Source organism: Balaenoptera borealis (genome assembly GCF_965194805.1).
Source record: "Balaenoptera borealis genome assembly, chromosome: 10".
Lineage (NCBI taxonomy): Eukaryota > Metazoa > Chordata > Mammalia > Artiodactyla > Balaenopteridae > Balaenoptera > Balaenoptera borealis.
This window is the reverse complement of record NC_138874.1, coordinates 66247253-66271304: the sequence shown is the minus strand read 5'-3', so window position 1 is coordinate 66271304 and position 24052 is coordinate 66247253. Positions and strand designations below refer to the sequence as shown.

Below are 24052 nucleotides of genomic sequence, written 5' to 3'. Positions count from 1 at the left end.
ATGGGGGCAATAAATGGCTGGAGGTTGGCTGTTTAATTTGGTTCTATCTAATATATGGTAACTGTTGTTATTATTCTACGGAACATCAATATTTTTGCATTCCATTTTTTAGAAACCCAGATTATAAAGTCATTTCTGAGGGCAAAACCAATCTTTGGCTCGACAGGAATTGGTAAAGTGTGTTTGCATTGTCTCCCAACTCTGTTCCTTTTTCTCTTCTGTGGTGCACAGGACTCACTCCTCTCTTTTTATATGATCATATTTCATATTATAAAGGTGGAAAAAGAGAAGGTAATAACATTATGGTGAATTTTCGGAAACTGACATTGGACCAGTGGAAAAAATCCTTTTGGCAGGCAGCCTGGCCCAAGACTCTGAAAAACACCAGTGCTGCCCTCTGCTAACCCCCCTCTTCCCCTGAACCCACCTCCCTCAGGGAGCAGCGTGGTTGGCCAGTGTTACCCCTCGGTTTAAACACCAAATACAACTGTTCTTATCTTCTTTCATCCATTGTCTTTATCAGTAATGGGGAAAATACTACATACTTCACATATTTGTTTACAGATTCAATAGGAGAGCACAAATAAAGTGTCCATCTAGTGGCATATAATGGATACACAAAATGCCAGTTTCCTTCCTTTTCCCTTTTTCTCCTGAAGCCAGTGTTGAAGCAAAAAACCAAAACAAAACAACTGGTCTTTAAAATACTCTACTTCTCTTATGCAAAACTCACCTTACCCACATGCAGTCAGTGACTTGCTGCCTCAGGGCCTCTCTGCCTGTGCCCTGAGACCTATACTGAAGGAATTTATTTTACTGTCGTTTTATTTACTGATCATTCCTTGTACTTTGCCTCTTGTTAACTGAATTTTTCAACTAGTAGTTTTGAATTTCCTATCCAGATGTTTTAGCAGATGAAATGCAAGTGATCCTCCTTGAGGAGGGGCTCTGTCTTTTACATTCTCCCCCATACAGACTCTCAGAAGAAAAGTGTGCTCCTGATCCCCAGAGACCCAGAATCCTTGGAAAACCTGTGGGTACAGCACTGTTTGCTAAACCAGACAGCTTACAGTTTAGGTCCTATATGCAAAGCTGCCTGAGGAAAATGCTCTTGGAAGCTGTAACTCTCTTTAGACTGCTAAAAGTCTCTCTGGGAATACTTGTTAAACTCTACTATATTTTAAAAAAAAATTATGCCCACAGAAAACCATAGCTGCAGCTTTTATATACCATTTCCCTCTGGTTAGCTCTATGTTAAGGATAGAAGTGTGGGTGACCACATCCCTGTATATGTGAAGGAATGGGAAATGTTCTAAAAGGCAGCTCCACATCCCCTCCAAGTGTGGAGCCCTGGGATCCCATTGCCTCTTGGGAATCTTTCCTTTGTACCATCAGTTTTAATTAAGTCTGTAAGAGATAAAATTCAAGCATGATTTCCTGAAATGTGTTGGCATTCAAGTAACGTGAAGCTTAAACACAGACACACACACACATACCTGTAAGCCTGTAAGTCATATACAGGAGCAAAACTTTTCTACCTAGACCACCTCAGAGTCAACATATGCAAATAAGACCCTTTGTGATGCCACCAGTAGGTGTCAGTGCCAGCATGATTACTCTGATAGTTCATTATGAAAGTCAACCTAACACTATCACCAGGGCTCCTTCTTATCCAAGAATTCATTATCGAAAGCCCTGCAGATAAAAGTCTACACAGAGGAGCAAAAGTCATTATAAGACAGCAAGTTCACTAATGATCCCATCATTTATGAAATTAGTCTTCATTCTTGTTTTCCTCCCTGCCTACTTCTAGCATTTATTTCTATTCATCAAGTCAACCTCATAATCTGGGTAGGTCAGTCTCTCCCTGATTGTAAGCTTATGAATTTTTGTCATAATTTTAACTGGATTAAGTGTAAGTGGATTTATTTCAGTTTTAATTATTCTTGGAACAAGAGAGCCTCCTCCCAATTCTGTTCTTAAAAGCCAACAAATGTTGGAGATAGATTAAAATACTAGGAGCTTACAAGGAGCTGCAAATGAACAGTAATCAGGAAAGAGAATGAAAGGAAAGAGAATATTTAGAATGTTAGAAACTGGGATTTGCACTTTTCAACTTGAAGACAAAAATGAACAAGCGCCAAATGGCCTGATGACTGCACTATTAAAGAAAAAAGTATTTCATTAAGGTGAAAGAGGTCCTGAAGGCAAATGAAATGGGTCCTCACCTTGAGATCAATGAGATTAAACACACACTGGCAGGGAGGCGTAGTGAGAGAGTATGTGATGAGAATATCAGGAAGATTGAACAAGCGACGGCCTAGCCTCAAGGCAAGGATGGCCGAGAATGCTGCTTGGCAGAGGGGATAGGGGTCCAGCCCAACCATGTGAGTGCAGAGGAGCTGAGATGACCAGGAGGTACTGAAATGCTCCATATCTTTAGCGTGGTGTTATTTCTACCTGGAAGCCCCTTTCTCTTCCCTACTTGCAGAACTCCCACCATTATGGGTTGATGTGTGTCCCCCACTGCACAAAGATTTTGAAGTTCTAACCCCAACAACTGTAAATATGAACTTCTTTGGATATAGCGTTTTGCAGATGATCAAGTTGAGGTCATTAGGATGGACCCTAATCCAATATTACTGTGTCCTCATCAAAAACAGAAATTTGGACACAGAGAAACACTCACAGGGAGAACGCCGTGTGAAGATGGAAGCAGAGTTTGGGGTGATGCATCCACAAGTCAAGGAAGGTTAAAGATTTCCAGGAAACCACCAGAAGCCAGGAGAAAGGCAGGAACAGATTCTCCCTCACAGCCCTCAGAAGGAACGAACTCGGCCAACACCTTGATCTTGTACTTCTAGCTTCCAGAACTATGACACAATACTGACACAATACATTTCTGTTGTTTAACTACCAGTTTGTGGTACTTTGTTATGGGCAGTCCTAACAAACTAATATAGCCAATGATCCATAAATACTATCAGAATAAATACTATACAATGTAAGTACTATCCAATCTGAAAACTCTTCTCAAGGTCCCGTTTGCATTCCTTTTGCATCTTTCCGTAACTGCATTGTCTTGTGCCAAAGATGCACGTATCTGTTTTCCCACAGCCCAGTCTGAGAGCCCTCAAAGGCAAGAGCATCTTCATTACTGGACCCTTGCACCTGGCTTGTGCTTGCTCTGTACAAGGGAGGGTATTCAGTAGGCCTTCGTTGAACTCAACAGCTTCTGAGTTGGATGTCTAATGACACTTTACTGGTTGGGCCGTCTGCCTGGTGAGGTAATAAAAAGAGGCAACATTTTCTTGGAAGGGGGTCCTTTTACCCCAGGGATTCATTCTGTTGCTCTTCCCCATTCACTGTGGAAGGGCATCATTTAAAATACTTTGAAAAAGTAAAATAATTACTTCATAATAAAATGTTAACTTTCAAAATTATATTTTATCCTATTTCCATACAAAGTGCTTTGAGATGTACATTATACATAAAAATTGATATTTAAGGGGAAATAACAGTTTAAATTCATAAACATATTTATTCTCAACCTGTAATTTCCTTTTCTTCCCGCACAGTCCCCACCAAATATAAACCTTCCCATAATAATCCCTTATCTCTCTCCCTCCTTTCTCAAACAGTATAGCTCTGGCCGACTATAGATAAGTGAATGCTATAAAACACATTAGGAAAAAAAAATGAAAAGCCCTGGGTCTTCTCATTGGTATGCTTAACATGCACTGGCTTTCCAAGTGCTATTTCTCCCACAAATAAATTATAAGTAAAAAGCAAATTCAATCAAAATAAATCTATTGGTGAGTTTACAATGCTATCATAAAACCAGTCTTTGACTTCTGGCTTCAGGGTTAAAGGGTGTGAGAACTCTATTTTTCCTGAACCTGTAATAATTGTCCCCCAATCCATATTCTTAACCCCAGTTTTTATCACTTAGGATTCACTGTTCATTGGCAAATTTACATTCTAAGAGCAAGACATGTGACTTGGAATGGTAACATGCTATTTTCTTGACAATGGGGAGAATCTGACCTAGTGGTTTATAGTTCTTTTACTGTTTGACTTGTTCTGATAGAGTGAGAAATCGAATCCACTAAATCCATTTAAACCTTGCTTCACAGAACACTCAGGCCCAAAGTAACACCCAACCCTTCCCAGTCTGGTTTAATGGATCTCCACCTCCCTCAGCCAGGTGAGATGTAACTTAAAGGAATCTTAACTCCTATTGCCTTAAATATTAGGGGTGACCTGGCATGATCTATAAGCATCATCTGCAAAGTCAGTTATTTACACAGCTACTTAGGGTGATAGCCCTGTACCTATTTGCACTTCTCAGGCCCATGTTGTAAGTATCCCATCAAGGGCTGTCCTGAGTCAGGTTGGGTACCAGACAGCAAAGCAGAGGCCTCTGCACTCTAGGCAGTGGTTCTCTACCCTGGCTATAGCTCTGAAATAACTGCAAAGTTTTTCAAACACACTTACAACTGGGCCCCACCCCAGAGCCGGAAGATCTGAATTTCCAGCACTGTCGCTCTAGATTTGTATTTGTTCAAATCTACTTAAGGCAGCCAAGACACAGTAAAAGAAGCAAAACACAAACAAACAAACAAAAACAATAAAGGAAAAATTAACTTTAGTTATAAATTTTATTTACCCAGCATATTGAAAACAGTATCACTTCAACGTGGAATCTCTATTAAAAATGTTAGTAAAATGTCCAGCAACAGATGAATGGATAAAGAAGATGTGGTACATATATACAATGGAATACTACTTGGCCATAAAAAAGAACGAAATAATGCCATTTGCAGCAACATGGATGGACCTAGAGATTATCATACTAAGTGAAGTGAGTCAGAGAAAGACAAATACCTTATATCACTTATATGTGGAATCTGAAATATGACACAAATGAACTTATTTATGAAAACAAAAACAGACTCACACACATAGAAAACAAACTTATGGTTACCAAAGGAGTAGCAGGGGTTGGGGGGGAGAGAAATTAAGAGTCTGGGATTAACATATACCTACTACTATATATAAAATAGGTAAACAACAAGGATCTACTGTATAGCACAGGGAACTATACTCAATATCTTGTAATAACCTATAATGGAAAAGAATCTGAAACAGAATATATATTTATATAAAACTGAATCACTTTGCTGTATACTTGAAACTAACACAACATTGCAAATTAACTATACTTCAATAATAAAATAAAATAAAAAGTTCACAAGCGCTGATGTCAGAAAGACTTGCGTCAAGTGATCCTTCTGTTATTACAAAACGTGACTTTTGAGTTTCATCTCTTTTACCTAAACAAAGGGCAGTAGGGGGTAATTATGGATATGCAATAATCTTATGCTGTAGCTATCCATGTCCTTCCTTCCCAGTTAAGTTAAAAGAAACAAATTGTCATCCAGCAGTGATACCAACAGGAGCTTGGTGACAAGTTTATTTCAGCATGGAGTAAGCTACAGGATCCAAGAAGATGACAGGGTTAGTTCCAAAAGGTAAGTACAGTAATGGTTTGACAGAGGCAGAAGCAACAGAGGATACTTGCAAAGAATCTCTGGAAGATATATCCAGAAGCAAGATAAACCACACATGACCCATAAGGAAAGTGATTCAAGCATCTGGCTATAGCTGAATCAAATAGATTTTAAGGTATCTGGAAAATTCTCAAGTCTCTGTGGTGTTTATGTATATAATCTTCAAGAAAAATATGTAGAGAATTCAAGTTTACTCTGTCCTAGCCATATCATAGCAATCGTTCTTGTCTTGTAACAGCAGTTGTATCCAGAGAGCTGCAGAGCCTGCTTTCTTGCCCACGTGCCCATTCGTGTTTAGAGAAAAATAAATATCTTTTGGCGTTATGGACTGTAATAACCATGTCTTTTATTTTCTATTTCTGTTGCTTTGACGGCTGGGCCTTGCTGACCCTGAAGGGACGGCCCCTACCAGGATTAGCCGATTCCTAGAGGTAGTAAGCCACTAGCTTATGAGTGTACTTTTCAAATACAAACCAACCAATTCAGAGAGCACGCTCCCAACCACCACCTTATCAGGCTCTCACACTTTGGGCTACTGTCCATCTGTCCCAGTCATTCCAGGCTCAGGTACTAGACAACTAAGGACAGTCCCCATGCCCCAGAGTCTGCTGAAATTATTCAAACTAGCGAATTCTAAGCCTACTTACACTGCCTCACCCACTGTTTCCTGTGGAGGCCACAACAAAGGCTTTTGCCCACAGTTTCTCCTTCTCCTGGGCCTCCTGACACAGCTGGGTATTCCCTCATGGGTCCCTGAGAGCAGGCTGTGGTCCCCCTGCTTGGGAATATGAATAATAAACTATCTTCTCAATGGCAGTTGTTTCATGCTCTGTTGGCCTTACTGTTTCTCAAATTTTCTATTAATACACTATGTTTTGGAACATAGGCTATTCAAACGAATGTTTTAAAAGGATTGTGTGACATGCTAAGGAATTGTAAATACTTCAAAAAAGGCTGAACGTTTGCTTTTCTAAAGCAAAAAATAGCTGCTTAGATCAATCTAACGGAGTAACCGCTACCCATTGGAATAACTCATAAGGGCTTCATCTCTGAACAGGATTAAAATTTATTAGCAGAAGTTACTGTCTGTGTCTATTGGAGTCTCTCCTGCATCCCATATCAGACACTGCTCTAGAATTATACTTTGGCTATAAAGATAAATAAGGTAGAATTCTACAAATCCTATATCTAGCTGGTGAGATGGGCATATAAAAATAAATATGAAACATTGTGGTAAACGTTTATAAACTATGAGCAGAGTGATGTTTTCAAGTTGAGTAGTCCATACTACCCAAGGCAATCTACAGATTCAATGCAATCCCTATAAAAATTCCAATGGCATTTTTTTTTTAACAGAAATAGAAAAACAATCCTAAAATTCATATGGAACCACAAAAGACCTTGCATAGCCAAAGCAGTCCTTAGAAAGGAGAATGGAGCAGGAAGCATCACACTTTCTGATTTCGAACTGTACCACAAAGCTATAGTAATCAAAACATTATGGTATTGGCATAAAAATAAGACACATGGACTGATGGAACAGAATATTCTGCCTGTGTATGAGACTGAGTAAGTGACAATGAAGACTCCAGAGAAGACATTAGGAACAGTTGCCTGAGTGACTGTGCAAGGGAGGGACACCACACTTCTTTCTACTTCTGACAATCACTTGAAACAATGTAAGAAACCTAGTGTGTGCACGACATGGTAGATGCTTCCTCCCAAAGGGCAAGATACAAAAATGGGCATAGCTTTATTCACACTGTCTATACAGCATGTGAGTCCCAAGCACTGGGTAGAAGTGCTTTGACTGCTCCCTGGATAACAGTGTCATGAAGGTTCTCACCCTGCTCAGCTTTCAAGAAACAATCATTTAATGTCCGTTGTTCTTCCTTCTGCATCACCCTTTTCACCAAGTATCACAATATTTCTGGCTCAGTGACCTTCTTTCCCCTGAGAACTGTGAGAGTTGCGCTTTTCCCACTTAGAGGATATGATTTGTTCACTTGCAGAGCAGGGGTCTCAGGTAGTGTCAGACCCTCTACCTTGAGCTCGCTGGACAGAAGCAGCCAGTGTTTTCTGCATCATTTGATCCTACTGAGTTTGACTCTGTTCACAGACAGAGGGCTGCATTGCCAGAGGGTGGCAATGCAGCCCTCACTCACTCTCTCTCTCACACACACACACACACACACACACACACACACACACACACACCCCTCCCTCTAGTTCGGGGCAGTGGCAAATCCAGCTACCAGGTCCACATATTCTAAAAGATACCAATGTCCAAATCAGAGTCCATTCAGTTGAAGAGCCCAATAACTTTGAGCAGAACATCATAGCAGCAGGACAATTGTTGACATGTCCTGCTTAAATTTACAAAAAAAAAAAAAAAAAAAAAAACAGGTGACATCTTCATCCAATTAGAGTTTACCCACTTTTCATTGTTGTTGTTGCTAGAGACATTTATGAGTTCAACTTGTACACAGGATAGAAAACAATTCAAGTAATTGTCATGGCACAAAGAAGTATCTGAAATAGTTTTCAGGAGGCTATCACAACTACACTTACGGCCCTATTCATATTCTCTTAAACATATTTCATTGCTTACCTCATTAAGTGGAATTGAATAACATATGCACTCCCTTCCAGAAAAGGTGGTCCCTCTGCCTCAGGGATAATAGGGGAAGCACATGAGGGTGGGGGTAGAAATGGGGCAAGACTGCCCCCAGGACAATTCTCCATTGAAGGCAAAGGGACTATGAAATAGGGTGTGCAGAGGTGAAGTCAGAATTACAAAGCAAGCAGGCTGTCCTACTAAATCATCAATTCCAAATAGTCACTACAGAGGGGAAAACAAGGTACTGGCCACAGAATGAAAACGATGGGGGCCGGGGGGCAGGTGAAGGAATGAAGAGGAGGAAATGGAACCTGGAATGCTACTGCAGGGGGTTGGGGAACATCCCTGTGGTCCTGCCCATGGACAGAGTGGGAGCTAAGACTGTAAACTGATTGAGACAAATGTCCAGCTATGATCCTGTAGGCAGGATAAAAACGAAGAACCTTTAACTTCATTTTAGAGATGAGGAAACTGAGGCTCAAAGAGGTTAATATAATAATTTAAAAGTAACAGACCTGGGTCCCAAACTCATGCCCCACTTCAGATAGTCCTGCATCCTTTCCTTTTTCCTGCATCTCCCCTTTCTCCACGTTTGAGGAAGCCAAAAGGGAAACCATGCATTCTTCCTCCTATACCCAAAGGCTGACTGAACGGGACTCCCCTACAAACTAAAACTAAGCAAAAATAGAAACATAAACCAAAAAAGCATTTTATTAAAAAAACAAACAAACACGAAACATGTAGTCTAGGCTCACAGGAGCTCAAAATCAAACAGAAGAGGTAATGTACATTTAAAAATGCGATAAAAGAAGTTTCAGGACTTCCCTGGTGGCGCAGTGGTTAAGAATCTGCCTGCTAATGCAGGGGACATGGGTTTGAGCCCTGGTCCGGGAAGATCCCACATGCTGTGGAGCAACTAAGCCTGTGTGCCACAACTACTGAGCCTGCACTCTAGAGTCTGTGAGCCACAATTACGGAGCCTGTGTGCCACAACTACTGAATCCCGTGCACCTACAGCCTGTATTCCACAACAAGAGAAGCCACGACAACGAGAAGCCCGTTCACTGCAAGGAAGAGTAGCCCCTGCTCGCCATAACTAGAGAAAGCCCGCACGCAGCAACGAAGACCCAATGCAGCCAAAAATAAATAAATAAATTAATTAATTAAAAAAAAAGTTTCAAAAGAGAAATGGAAGCTGGGATGGAAAGTGAGGAGACAGGAACTGCTACTTGTTAATATTGAATGACCCTGTGGTAGGCACTCTGAGCAACACATAATTAGCTTCTTTCTGCCCATGTTCAAAGGTCTGGAGATCTCAAGGGACCTTCCCAAAGTTATACAGTTAGAAGGTGAAAGGTAGAATCAAGAAACCAACCCAACTGTGTCTGGCTCCAAAGTTCAAGCATGTCTTGCTTCATTATCTGCTTCATTAACATTTATTTAATTAAAGTCTTGAAGTCACTAAATGGTAAGCATCTCAAAAATAAGTTTGTTTTATGAAATAAAGGATGGATGAATATGTACATGAAAATCACTAAGTTTCCTATCCCTGCTGATAGAACAGGTGTGGGATATAATGGAAAATAGATCAGGCATGACGTTAAAATTTTTAGACTGAATTAAAATTGGGTGGGATTGTCATTTCAGGAGAAGAGAGGACAAAGCAGGTGGTAGAGGGCATGTGAGTTCTCCATCCTCCCCCTCACCTCCAGGTAACTGTACATTTTGTTCTTCTGCCTGGGATGTCCTCCTTGCCTCTCTTATCTCCTCCACCAAGGTAGAAGCATATGATTTAGCTTGAAGATTTCCATGGGGAGGAAGTTTTCCCTTATCTCGTGCTCCCACAGCTCCCATGGTGAGGTTTCCATTTTATGTGTTTCTGGAGAACCCAATGGGGTAATCTCCATTATGTCAGTTATCACATTGTGTTACAGTCCCTTGGTGAGTTATTTATCTTCACTTTAATCGGCAAGTTCCTGGGAGCTTTACTGACTGTTTTGTTCTCGTTTTGTTCCTGTTTTGTTCTGTGTTGTTCCAGAAAATATGGAAAAACAACATAATGTGAATGTGCTCAGCTTGGACTCTGAACTGGCACATGTAAATAGACTGCAAGGATGTCTGAGAAACTAGGACCCTGTGTGCTTGAACCTGTAGACAACAAACACAATCGAGTTCCTTGGAGGGATCCAGATAAGGCAGATCATCCACCCTATCACTGGGTTTGTTCACATCCAAACACATACTCATGTGTGTTTAGACTGAGATTACCCTGGAATTCTCAGTACTCCTGAATTTTACTTGTAGAGGGATGATTCTACTTATAATTTTCTGTTCATTAAACATCCCTTCTTAAACTTTACTGACATTGCTAATCATGGTAGGTGTGTCATGACATAACCTATTCCTATGTAACAAATATTATCTGAAACATTGTAAGGAAATTGCTACAAAAGGGGAAATTGTGAAAGAAAAAAAACAGGCATGCAGGCTCTAACAATAGTGCTGGAGGAATATAAGGACACTCTCTTCTTTCCACTTTCCCTCAGGATCCCCTGCCACGCACACACGCTATTACCCTCAGAAAAAAGTTCACACAGTGATATTCCTGGATGAAATCAGCAATTGTGAAAAATCTAAAACTACAGGGAAGCTCATGACCCCAAGGAAGAGATGTGCAGAAATTCTGGATGTCTTGTTGCCTCTACGGGCTGAGACAGCTCAAGCAGGAGATCCACATGAGCTGAAATATGCCAAAATCTTCCTGTTGTCTTATACACAGCAAAGGTTCATTATGTTGGAGTCAAATACCACATTGATCACTTATGACAGATAGAAAGCATATAGTAACCAAGGAAGAAAGACAAACTTGTAAAGAACAATTGTTGGAAGAATAAGTAGCTCACAGTTGGAATAAAATTCATCCTGTAAACAAGCCCATACCATATATCTCTACCATCTGGGAAAAGAAATCTCATAGCTGGGGATTGTTTTTTGTTTGTTTTTTTGTTTTTTAATTAATTTATTTTATTTTTGGCTGCATTGGGTCTTCGTTGCTGCACACGGGCTTTCTCTAGGTGTGACGAGCGGGGGCTGCTCTTCATTGCAGTGCATGGGCTTCTAATTGCAGTGGCTTCTCTTGCTGCGGAGCATGGGCTCTAGGCGCATGGGCTTCAGTAGTTGTGGCACCTGGGCTCAGTAGTTGTGGCTCACGGGCTCTAGAGCACGGCTCAGTAGTTGTGGCGCACAGGCTTAGTTGCTCCAGGGCATGTGGGATCTTCCCGGACCAGGGCTCGAACCCCGTCCCCTGCATTGGCAGGCAGATTGTTAACCACTGTGCCACCAGGGAAGTCCCCTGGGGGTTGTTTTAAAATTTGCTTTTTGAAAGATAAAATGGTGGTAGCATCCCCCAGGACTTAGAAATGACAGCCAGGTTTTGGATAGAGTGGCTCAAAAAAAAACAAAAAAAACAAAAACAACTTCATTTCAGGAGAGAACAACAGAGTTAAGACAGTTGTGAAGAGTAGAACATATATTTCCTGCTACTCTCCCACCCCCACATTATCATTGGACCATCATATAGGGTTGGCAGGAGAGTATTATCATTTTGATTTTCAACAAAATACCTGTGCCTAAGCAGACATGCATGCTTTGTGTGACAGAAGTACCATTCTCATAATTTCTAGGAGAAAACATTCCATTTAACAATACTAGAAATTTCCCTCAAATGCATTTGTTGATGATTCTGAGGCATCCGTTCTCTTTTAGGGCAATTCATGTTTTGTCTCCACTTAAGAGACCCTGAGTGGCCTCACAACAGAGGACCTCCCATGCAATACTGTGGAAATAAGCCATCTCAGGATGAGTGAGCTCTGTAATACAGCAACAAGGAAATACAGAAAAGCAAAATGAGCGTAGGGTGTGAGGGGATGTGAGTACAACATAAGTGCACTTGTGCTGGCAAAGATCAGGGATCAGCAAAGGACAATCCACAGTCAAATCCAGCTGGATGGTCCATTTTTGTAAATAATGTTTTGTCCGAGCCATCATTTGTTTATGTATTGTCCATAGCTGCTCTTGTACTGCAAGGCAGAGTTGAGTAGCTGCAGCAAAGTACGCAAAGCCTGAATATTAACTATTTGGCCCTTTACAGGAACATTTTCCTAATCCCTGGAGTAAATAAAAAGAAATTCAATGAAAAAAAAGTACTCTGTCACAAGAAGTACAATAAAAATTTAAATAATGTCTCAAATTAATATTTTAAAATATTTGTTAAAAAATTCTAAAACAGCCCCTTAAATTGTCAAAGAATAATTTTAGTTCTTTTACTGTGCTGGGTAAACATGGAGTCTATCAGCCAATGGAAGCCACCTCCCTCAGCACTGGCTAACAAAGGCTAATGTGTCTTCTATGACTAGAGCTTGGGGACTCAGCTTTTAAGGCAAGAGCCTCAGTGGGGGGCCCTGAGCAGATGCAGATGGCGGGGTGCTGTGATTGGTTTAGGCACAAAAGTTCGGCTGATGCTGATGAGCTGGGCCAACAAGAGTCTCTTCCAGAAAACTAAACTGGAGACCAGAAGGAGAGGTCAGTTAGGAAAGGGAGCAAAACAGGAAAGACAAAAAAAAATAAAATAAAATAAGGACCAAAGAGAGACAAAGAGGGCAGTTGAGTCATGTTAAATGGATGTCCAATCCAAAGGGGGATCCACCTAGAATTCTTCACAAGTCTTAGAGGAGAAATATTTTCTGATGAGTAGAGCCACACTTTAACATTATTGCAGACTCTGAGAAAGGCCAGGCCTCCAGGTCAAAATCCCTGTTAATTTTAATTTTTTTCCTTATTTTTCCCTATTGCATTTATCAATGTCTCCAGGGTTTTTGTTTTGTTTGTCTATTGGTTTGTTTGTTTTAACTAAAAGAGCTTAAGGCACAGAGATTGAAATGGGAACAACTTCCTGTAAGGAAATAACTACTGGGTGTAACAAACTGTATCCCAGACAAGATGGTTCACCCTAAAATATATAAAGGAAAGCAGAGAACAATTTCAGGGGTGTGATACTTCGTGGGCACACAAGCAACTATCACTTTTAACAAGCTTTTATTTCTTTGGTCACCAGAATGTTCCCTAAGGTAGTCGGAGCCTGCAGACCTCAGTTATAAAACCGGTTGGTGCAAGTTAATCATAATGTGGTAGTTTGGAGCCAATAGCATGCTTGGTATATAAGTGGATGAATGGCTTTTAGCTAGAAAGTTTTTTAAACTTCTACCTGAATGATCTGCCTGACTGCTTGAATCTCCTGAAAATCTTCAGCTGCCTGCCCCTGCTTGTCCTGCCACCCTCAATATTTTTGCTAAGTTGGACTGGCCCCCAAAGGGGGCACATGGCTGTCCTCTCTCTGGGAAAGCCTATGGCAATAGGACATATCCGCAGTTCAAGCTGCTGGTTCTGCACTGTCGAATGGCAGATAGATACATTCTTACTGCTTTGACCAAGCAAAGAATGATTTCATTTTCCTAATCATATATAGGTTGCAAATAACAGCACCCACTTTTCCCAGCCATTGGGTGTGCCTGAACACTACGTGAGTGACAAGAAATAACTTTTGGCTAGGGGATCTTCTTGTTTCTCCATGACTGGGACTTAGGAGGGCAGGAGGTGGCATGAAAATGTGCTTGAGTGTTGTTCCTGTTCTGTGTAGCTGTGGCCTCTGTGGAAAGATGCCACTGACAACAACAGTAGCAATGGCAAGTATAACGGGAACATTTATTGATCGCTTACAATACAAAGCTCTTTGCAGGTTCAAAGTTCTTTAGCCCTCTCTGCAGTTCTGGGGCCATTATTAACCTTATTTGCACTTGAAGAAATTGAGGCATAAAAAAACTAAACTATATGTTCAAGTTCAAATAAAAAATAAGTTGTCTCAGACAATCTGGCTCTAGAACCCATGCTTTTAACCACTACATGTTACTGCCTAGCAGGAGAAAAAAGACATCTTCTTCCTCCACCTTTTTAACTAGAAAATCGGTCTTTAATCAAACTAAAATAATGTTGGAAAGGTGATAGGGTAGGGTGAAAGAGACCATACTCTGGAGTCAGAGAGTCTCGGGTTAATATCAGTTCTACCTTGGATTAAGCAAGGATAATTTTAAGGACATCCTTTGTCCTCCCCTAGCCTCAGGGCCCTCGTCTGTAAAACAGGGATGTCAATACCTTCAGTGCAGGGTTTTTGTGAATAAAATAAAATAATGGATGCAAAGTCCCCAAAATATAGTGTCTGATACATAATGAGTAATCACTCCCAAAAGTAGGCCTTTCTTCTTCCTTTCTAAAGCATTAGGTCTCTTTAACACTATGGAGGAGTGTTTATGGAAGGCCTTTGCTATTATATAACAGAATAAATAATCTCATGAATTGCCTGAACTATTCAACAGCCAAGAATTCTCTTTTGAAAAGCTGAGGTGAACTAACTGCTGAACAATCATTGCAAGTAAACACTGGAACTCACCAAAAAAGATACCCCACATCCAAAGACAAAGGAGAAGCCACAATGAGATGGTAGGAGGGGTGCAATCACAATAAAATCAAATCCCATAACTGCTGGGTGGGTGACTCACAAACTGGAGAACACTTATACCACAGAAGTCCACCCACTGGAATGAAGGTTCTGAGCCCCATGTCAGGCTTCCCAACCTGGGGGTCCGGCAATGGGAGGAGGAATTCCCAGAGAATCAGACTTGGAAGACGAGCAGGATTGGATTGCAGGACTTTGACAGGACTGGGGGAAACAGAGGCTCCACTCTTGGAGGGCACACACAAAGTAGTGTGCGCATTGGGACCCAGGGGAAGGAGCAGTGACCCCGGGGGAGACAGAACCAGACCTACCTGCTAGTGTTGGAGGGTCTCCTCCAGAGGTGGGGGTTGGCTGCGTCTCACCATGAGGACAAGGACACTGGCAGCAGAAGTTCTGGGAAGTAATCCTTGGCGTGAGCCCTCCCAGAGTCTGCCATTAGCATCACCAAAGAGCCTGGGTAGGCTCCAGGGTTGGGTCGTCTCAGGCCAAACAATCAACAGGGAGGGAACCCAGCCCCACGCATCAGCAGACAAGTGGATTAAAGTTTTACTGAGTTCTGCCCACCACCAATCCCTCCCATCAGGAAACTTGCACAAGCCTCTTAGATAGCCTCATCCACCAGAAGAAAGAAGAACTACAATCCTGCAGCCTGTGGAACAAAAACCACATTCACAGAAAGATGGACAAGATGAAAAGGCAGAGGGCCATGTACCAGATGAAGGAACAAGACAAAACCACAGAAAACCAACTAAATGAAGTGGAGATAGGCAACCTTCCAGAAAAAGAATTCAGAATAATGGCAATGAAAATGACCCAGGACCTTGGAAATAGAATGGAGGCAAAGATTGAGAAGATGCAAGAAATGTTTAACAAAGACAGAGAAGAATTAAAGAAAAAACAGAGATGAACAATACAATAACTGAAATGAAAAACCGGAAGGAATCAATAGCAGAATAACTGAGGCAGACGAACGGATAAGTGACCTGGAAGACAGATGGTGGAATTAACTGTTGCGGAAGGGAATAAAGAGAAAAGAATGAAAAGAAATGAAGACAGCTTAAGAGACCTCTGGGACAACATTAAACACAACGACATTTGCATTATAGAGGTCCCAGAAGGAGAAGAGAGAAAGGACTTGAGAAAATATTTGAAGAGATTATAGTCGAAAACTTCCCTAACATGAGAAAGGAAATAGCCACCCAAGTCCAGGAAGCGCCGAGAGTCCCACCAGGATAAACCCAATGAGAAGCACGCCGAGACACATAGTAATCAAATTGGCAAAAATTAAAGACAAAGAAAAATTATTGAAAGCAGCAAGGGAAAAATGACAAATAGCATACAAGGGAACTCCCCTAAGGTTAACAGCTGATTTCTCAGCAGAAACTCTACAAGCCAGAAGGGAGTGGCATGACATATTTAAATTGATGAAAGGGAAGAACTTACAACCAAGATTACTCTACCTAGCAAGGATCTCATTCAGATTCGATGGAGAAATCAAAAGCTTTACAGACAAGCAAAAGCTAAGAGAATTCACCACCACAAAACCAGCTCTACAACAAATGCTAAAGGAAGTTCTCTAAGTGGGAAACACAAGAGAAGAAAAGGACCTACAAAAACAAACCCGAAACAATTAAGAAAATGGTCATAGGAACATACATATCGATAATTACCTTAAACATGAATGGATTAAATACTCCAACCAAAAGACACAGGCTTGCTGAATGGATACAAAAACAAGACCCATATACATGCTGTCAACAAGAGACCCACTTCAGACCTAGGGACACATACAGACTGAAAGTGAGGGGATGGAAAAAGATACTCCATGCAAATGGAAATCAAAAGAAAGCTGGATTAGCAATATCATATCAGGTAAAATAGACTGTAAAATAAAGAATATTACAAGAGACAAGGAAGGACATTACATAATGATCAAGGGATCAATCCAAGAAGAAGATATAACAATTATAAATATATATGCACCCAACATAGGAGCGCCTCAATACATAAGGCAACTGCTAACAGCTATAAAACAGGAAATCAACAGTAACACAATAATACTGGGGGACTTTAACACCTAAATTATACGAATGGACAGACCATCCAGACAGAATATTAATGAGGAAACACAAACTTTAAATGACACAATAGACCAGATAGATTTAATTGATATTTATAGGGCATTCCATCCAAAAACAGCAGACTACACTTTCTTATCAAGTGCGCATGGAACATTCTCCAGGATAGATCACATCTTGGGTCACAAATCAAGCCTTAGTAAATTTAAGAAAATTGAAATCATATCAAGCATCTTTTCTGACCACAACACTGTGAGAATAAAAATCAATTACAGGGAAAAACACGTAAAAAACACAAACACATGGAGGCTAAATGATACGTTACTAAATAACCAATAGATCACTGAAGAAATCAAAGAGGAAATCAAAAAACACCTAGAGACAAATGACAATGAAAACACGATGATCCAAAACCTATGGGATGCAGCAAAAGCAGTTCTAAGAGGGAAGTTTATAGCAATACAATCCTACCTCAAGAAACGACAGACATCTCAAATAAACAAATCTAATCTTATGCCTAAAGGAACTAGAGAAAGAAGAACAAACAAAACCCAAAGTTAGCAGAAGGAAAGAAATCATAAAGATCAGAGCAGAAATAAATGAAATAGAAACAAAGGAAACAACAGTAAAGATCAATAAAACTAAAAGATGGTTCTTTGAGAAGATAAAGAAAACTGATAAACCTTTAGCCAGGCTCATCAAGAAAAAGAGGGAGAGGACTCAAATCAATAAAATTAGAAATGAAAAAGGAGAAGTTACGACAGACACCGCAGAAATACAAAGCATCGTAAGAGACTACTACAAGCAACTCTATGCCAATAAAATGGACAACCTGGAAAAAATGGACAAATTCTTAGAAAGGTATAACCATCCACGACTGAACCAGGAGGAAACAGAAAATATGAACAGACAAATCACAAGTAATGAATTTAAAACTGTGATTAAAAATCTTCCAACAAACAAAAGTCCAGGCCCAGATGGCTTCACAGGTGAATTCTATCAAACACTTAGAGAAGAGCTAACACCCATCCTTCTCAAACTCTTCCAAAAAATTGCAGAGGAAGGAACACTCCCAAACTCATTCTATGAGGCCACCATCACCCTGATACCAAAACCAGACAAAGATACTACAAAAAAAGAAAATTACAGACCAATATCACTCATGAATATAGATGCAAAAATCCTCAACAAAATACTAGCAAAGAGAATTCAGCAAAACATTAAATGGATCATACACGATGATCAAGTGGGGTTTATCCCAGGGATGCAAGGATTCTTCAATATATGCAAATCAGTCAATATGATGCACCATATTAACAAATTGAAGAAGAAAAACCATATGATCATCTCAATAGATGCAGAAAAAGCTTTTGACAAAATTCAAAACCTATTTGTGATTAAAATACCCTACAGAAAGTAGGCATAGACGGAACTTACCTCAACATAATAAAAGCCATATATGACAAAACCACAGCCAACATCGTTCTCAATGGTGAAAATCTGAAACCATTTCCACTAAGATCAGGAAAAAGACAAGGTTGCCCACTCTCACCACTACTATTCAACATAGTTTGGAAGTTTTAGCCACAGTAATCAGAGAACAAGAAATAAAAGGAATCCAAATTGGTAAAGAAGAAGTAAAACTGTCACTGTTTGCAGATTCCATGATACTATACATAGAGAATCGTAAAGATGCCACCAGAAAACTCCTAGAGCTAATCAATGAATTTGGTAAAGTTGCAGGATACAAAATTAATGCACAGAAATCTCTTGCATTCCTATACACTAATGATGAAAAATCTGAACGAGAAATTAAGGAAACACCCCCATTTACCATTAAAATAAAAAGAACAAAATACCTAGGAATAAACCTACCTAGGGAGACAAAAGACCTGCATGCAGAAAACTATAAGACAATGATGAAAGAAATTAAAGATGATACCAACAGATGGAGAGATATACCATGTTTTTGGATTGGAAGAATCAATATTGTGAAAATGACAATACTACCCAAAGCAATCTACAGATTGAATACAATCCCTATCAAATTACCAATGGCATTTTCTACAGAACTAGAACAAAAAATGTTAAAATTTGTATGGAGACACAAAAGACCCTGAATAGCCAAAGCAGTCTTGAGGGAAAAAAACGGAGCTGGAGGAATCAGACTCCCTGACTTCAGACTATACTACAAAGCTACAGTAATCAAGACAATACGGTACTGGCACAAAATCAGAAATATAGACCGATGGAACAGAATAGAAAGCCCAGAGATAAACCCACGCACCTATGGTCAACTAATCTATGACAAAGGAGGCAAGGATATACAATGGAGAAAAGACAGTCTCTTCAATAAGTGATGCGGGGAAAACTGGACAGCTACATGTAAAAGAATGAAATTAGAACACTTCCTAACACCATACACAAAAATAAACTCAAAATGGATTAGAGACCTAAATGTAAGACCAGACACTATAAACCTCTTAGAGGAAAACATAGGAAGAACACTCTTTGACATAAATCACAGTAAGATTTTTTTTGATCCACCTCCTAGAGTAATGGAAATAAAAACAAAAATAAACAAATGGGACCTAATGAAACTTCAAAGCTTTTGCACAGCAAAAGAAACTACAAACAAGACGAAAAGACAACCCTCAGAATGAGAGAAAATATTTGCAAATGAATCAACGGACAAAGGATTAATCTCCAAAATATATAAACAGCTCATGCAGCTCAATATTAAAAAAACAAACAACCCAATCCAGAAATGGGCAGAAGACCTAAATAGACATTTCTCCAAAGAAGACATACAGATGGCCAAGAGGCACATGAAAAGCTGCTCAACATCACTAATTATTAGAGAAATGTAAATCAAAACTACAATGAGGTATCACCTCACACCATTAGATTGGGCATCATCAGAAAATCTGCAAACAACAAATGCTGGAGAAGGTGTGGAGAAAAGGGAACCCTCTTGCACTGTTGGTGGGAATTTAAATTTATACAGCCACTATGGAGAACAGTATGGAAGTTCCTTAAAAATCTAAAAATAGAATTACCACATGACCCAGCAATCCCACTAGTGGGCATATACCCAGAGAAAAACATAATTCAGAAAGACACATGCACCCCAATGTTCATTGCAGCACTATTTACAATAGCGAGGACATGGAAGCAACCTAAATGCCCATGGACAGACAAATGGTTAAAGAAGATGTGATACATATATACCATGGAATATTACTCAGCCATAAAAAGGAATGAAATTGAGTCATTTGTAGAGACGTGGATGAATGTTGACTGTCATACAGAGTGAAGTAAGTCAGAAAGAGAAAAACAAATATTATATATTAACACATATATTTGGAACCTAGAAAAATGGTACAGATGAACCGGTTTGCAGGGCAGAAATAGAGACATAGATGTAGAGAACAAACGTATGGACACCAAGGGGGAAAAGTGGTGGTGGGGAGGGGTGGTGGTGTGATGAATTGGGAGATTGGGATTGACATATATACACTAATATGTATAAAATGGATAATTAATAAGAACCTGTATAAAAAATAAATAAAATAAAATTCAAAAATAAATAAATAAAGATAAAAAAATAATAATAAAGAAAAGCTGAGGTGCTCATGACCTCAGAGAACTGCTTGGACCCATCAAGTTGGAGAAGATCAGTTTCATGAAACAGTCCTATTTTCCAAGCTTCCTTGAGTTAAAGTGAAGAAGCTTAAAATATTTAAAATATTATTCTACCAGGCAGCTTTGAATGCTAGTGGTCTGGAAGAAAGAAGGAATATCCTATGCAGTGTCAACCTAGAACTTTTAATTGATATATTTTTTTTAAAGTCTGAAATATCTATTTCAATATGTAGAAGACTTCAAAAATCAGATACCAGTATAGTAAATAGATAATATCATAATTATTTGTCTGATTTCCTCCCTCTTCTACCTTCTGTTTTTGGTAGACCCATTGGATCCCAACCTCCCCACCCTCCCCATGATCACCAACTGGTGGTGAATCCTGACCCAGGCTTGGGAGCCAATGCCAACTAAACTTGGAGGGTCACAAGGGAGCATTTCGGGGCACTTAAGTTACTGATTCATTAAACATCGAGTCCACATATTGATGGTCCAGCCCTTGTCTTGGACTAGGCCACTAATTGTGAGTGTCAAAGTGCAAATGTTCCTCTCTAGTTTTGGTAACAGGGTTTCTACCTTGACGTTTATTCAGTGCTTTCTACCTTCCAGTCGAGAGAAATCAAGCTCTTCCTAATGACTTTTCCTCACCATCTTCCCCTACCTTTAACAAGTATACTTGTGCATGTGCGCCCATGCACACACACATACCCGACACACAGAAACACAAGGGAAGGGAAGGGGGGTTGGGTAGAGAGAGAGAGAGAGAGAGAGAGAAAGAGAGAGATATCTTAATCCTCAATCCATTTTTACCTTTTAAAACCTGTTAAAACCCACTTAAGGTTTTAAAAAACTTTGTTTAAAAGCTTTTTTGATTCTGACTGCCTGATCTAGATCTAGGAGTATTTTCTTTTTCAATCCCCCATTCTTTCATATATACATTTAAATGTTAATTCCTCATTTATTCACTAAAGCATTCTTTCATTCATTTACTCAAAAATTATTTAGTAAGCACATACTATGTGTCAGGCATTGTGTTAGGCGTTAGAGGTAACTCTAACAGGAACACCGTCCCTGCTCACACAGATTTTTCCAAGCTAGTAGGGGTTAGAGACAAAAATAATTGATGCAATATGAGGACCTACAGTAAGTTATAATCCAGACTTTGGAGACAGAGTTTGGAAGGCTGGGAAAGCTTTCTGTAAAGGGGTAACAATCCTCAGATGATTCTGAAATGAGAGTAGAGATTAGGCAGAGGATGAAAGATGGAATGGGCAGTTGGTAAGTGGGGAAGGGAACAGCAGGGTATACTAGATGTAGGAAACAGCATCTGTAAAGCCCATAGTGAGAAAGAGAGCATGCAGTAGTAAAGCAACTGAAAGTCATTCCACACAACAGGCATACAAGGAGCATGGTTGAGGTTTGAAGGAAGGGAAAAAAAACACATTTGTATTTCAGAATAAATTTGTTCTGTGGAGAATGCATTGGAAGGGAACTGACTAGATACAAAGTTAGTAAACTGTTACAGAAGCTGTATTATAAGTAACATTTCTCTGACTAGACAAGAGGTAGGTAAACTAAAATGGAAACTTTGATAGATGTTAAGAAAAATTGAATCAACTGGATTTGACAGTTGGATGGGAGAGAGAGAGAGGAGTCAACAATGACTTTTAGGATTGCAATTTGAGCAAATGAATGGATGGTGGTGTCATTCATCCAGAACAGGGTGCGGCACAAGATAGAGGGGAATGATGAGTTCAGTTTGGTCATGTTGCGTTTGAGGTGTTAAGGGAACACTTGAATGCAGATGTCCAGTAAGAAGTGATATGGTCCATACTTGGCATATTTTCACTGTGGTGATGTTCCAGGACCTCCTGTCCTTCAATATTTCCCTCACTTAGATGAATCATATTTGTCTATGACTGTATTCTCCAGACGACATACACTGTCTGCAAGACCGTATGACCTCTATCATCTGCAGGTGGATTTAAATCTCCAGGACCTGGTCATTAAGCTGAGAGTGGATCTCATACTCCCAGAAGGACTTCAATACACAGGACCTGGTCATTAAGCTGAGAGTGGATCTCATACTCCCAGAAGGACTTCAATACACAGGACCTGTAACTGTTTCACAAATGAGAAAACAATTTCTCAAAAGTTCTCAAAACTGATCTGATGCTAAAATCTCTTCCTGAAAGAGAGGCATAGTTAGAGAAATAGCCTTAGCATAAGAGACACTGACAGACTTTGAAGAATTGAATCAATTCAGATCAATTCAGATGGTTTTAAAGGCTCTGACATTTCAGTGCCACTCTATACTCTTAGGCTATCTATTTGGAAAAATACCAAGCAAAAATTACACAGTAAAACCCCAGTAAGTAAAAAATTCCAACCTAAGGATGAAGAGTAAAACTGTTCAAGAGGATAATTTCAAAACTGATAGTTTTATTCAATGCATAAGGACTTGATTAATATATAGAAAGTATCTAAAGAAACTAATTTTTAAAAAAATATTTATTTACTTATTTATTTGGCTGCGTGGGGTCTTAGTTGCAGCAGGCAGGCTCCTTAGTTGCAGAACATGGGCTCCTTAGCTGTGGCATGTGAACTCTTAGTTGCAGCAGGCATGTGGGATCTAGTTCCCTGACCAGGGATCGAATCCAGGCCCCCTGCATTGGGAGTGTGTAGTCTTATCCACTGTGCCACCAGGGAAGTCCCCAAAGAAACTAATTTTTTAAATGAAAGGATAAATTAATGAGCTGACAAATAGTGATGATACTTTATATTTATCTTGAAATCTATAGTTTAAAAAATACTTTCATGTCCATGAAATTATTTAAATCTCTGAATCACAGAACTTCAATAGCAGCTGTTATTTTCCAGATCATTTGGTCTATGTTAGAGAATCACATGTAAACCTATAATCAATTTATCAACACTCAAAATACATTTTGCCTCAACTAAACCACATTCTCTTAAACTGAATAATTACTTGTTGGGAGTTAAAGAAGATGAAGAGTAATCATCTTGATGTCTGAATTGGTTGAGTACTGTTGCTCAATTTTCCATAATAAAATGCGGGAGATGAAAGAAACACAAAGAATTTTTCCCCAAACAAGAAAACTTATAAAATAAAGAATGATTTAAATGTTTTCCCTTTATCTTATTTATAGTTTTAAATAAACATTTCAATTTAGAAAGGTTTTAGATTTACATCACAATTAATTGACTGATATTGATATAATATTATTAATTAAAGTCTATGCTCAGATGTCCTTAATTTTTCCCTAATGTCCTTTTTCTCTTCCAAGATCCCATCCAGGATGCTGTGTTATCTTTATGAGTCATGTTTCCTTATGTTCCTTTGGGTTATGACAGTTTTTCAGATTTTCCTTGTTTTTGAGGACTTTGACAGTTTTGAGGATTACTGTTCAGGTATTTTATAGAATGTCCCTCAATTGTGATTTGCCTGATGATTTTCTCATGATTTCTGGGAGGAAACCACAGAGATAAAGTACCATTATAATCATTTCACATCAAAGGACTTATCACTACTAATGCTAACCTGGAT

At 39.5% G+C, this 24052-nt stretch overlaps 1 protein-coding gene across 10 annotated transcripts in view; it reads right to left on the bottom strand.

The window, feature by feature from the left end:
• The window catches only part of NRG3 (neuregulin 3), a 1093570-nt gene that overhangs the window by 49848 nt on the left and 1019670 nt on the right, over positions 1-24052 (bottom strand). The gene's annotated exons all lie outside the window — the stretch shown is intronic.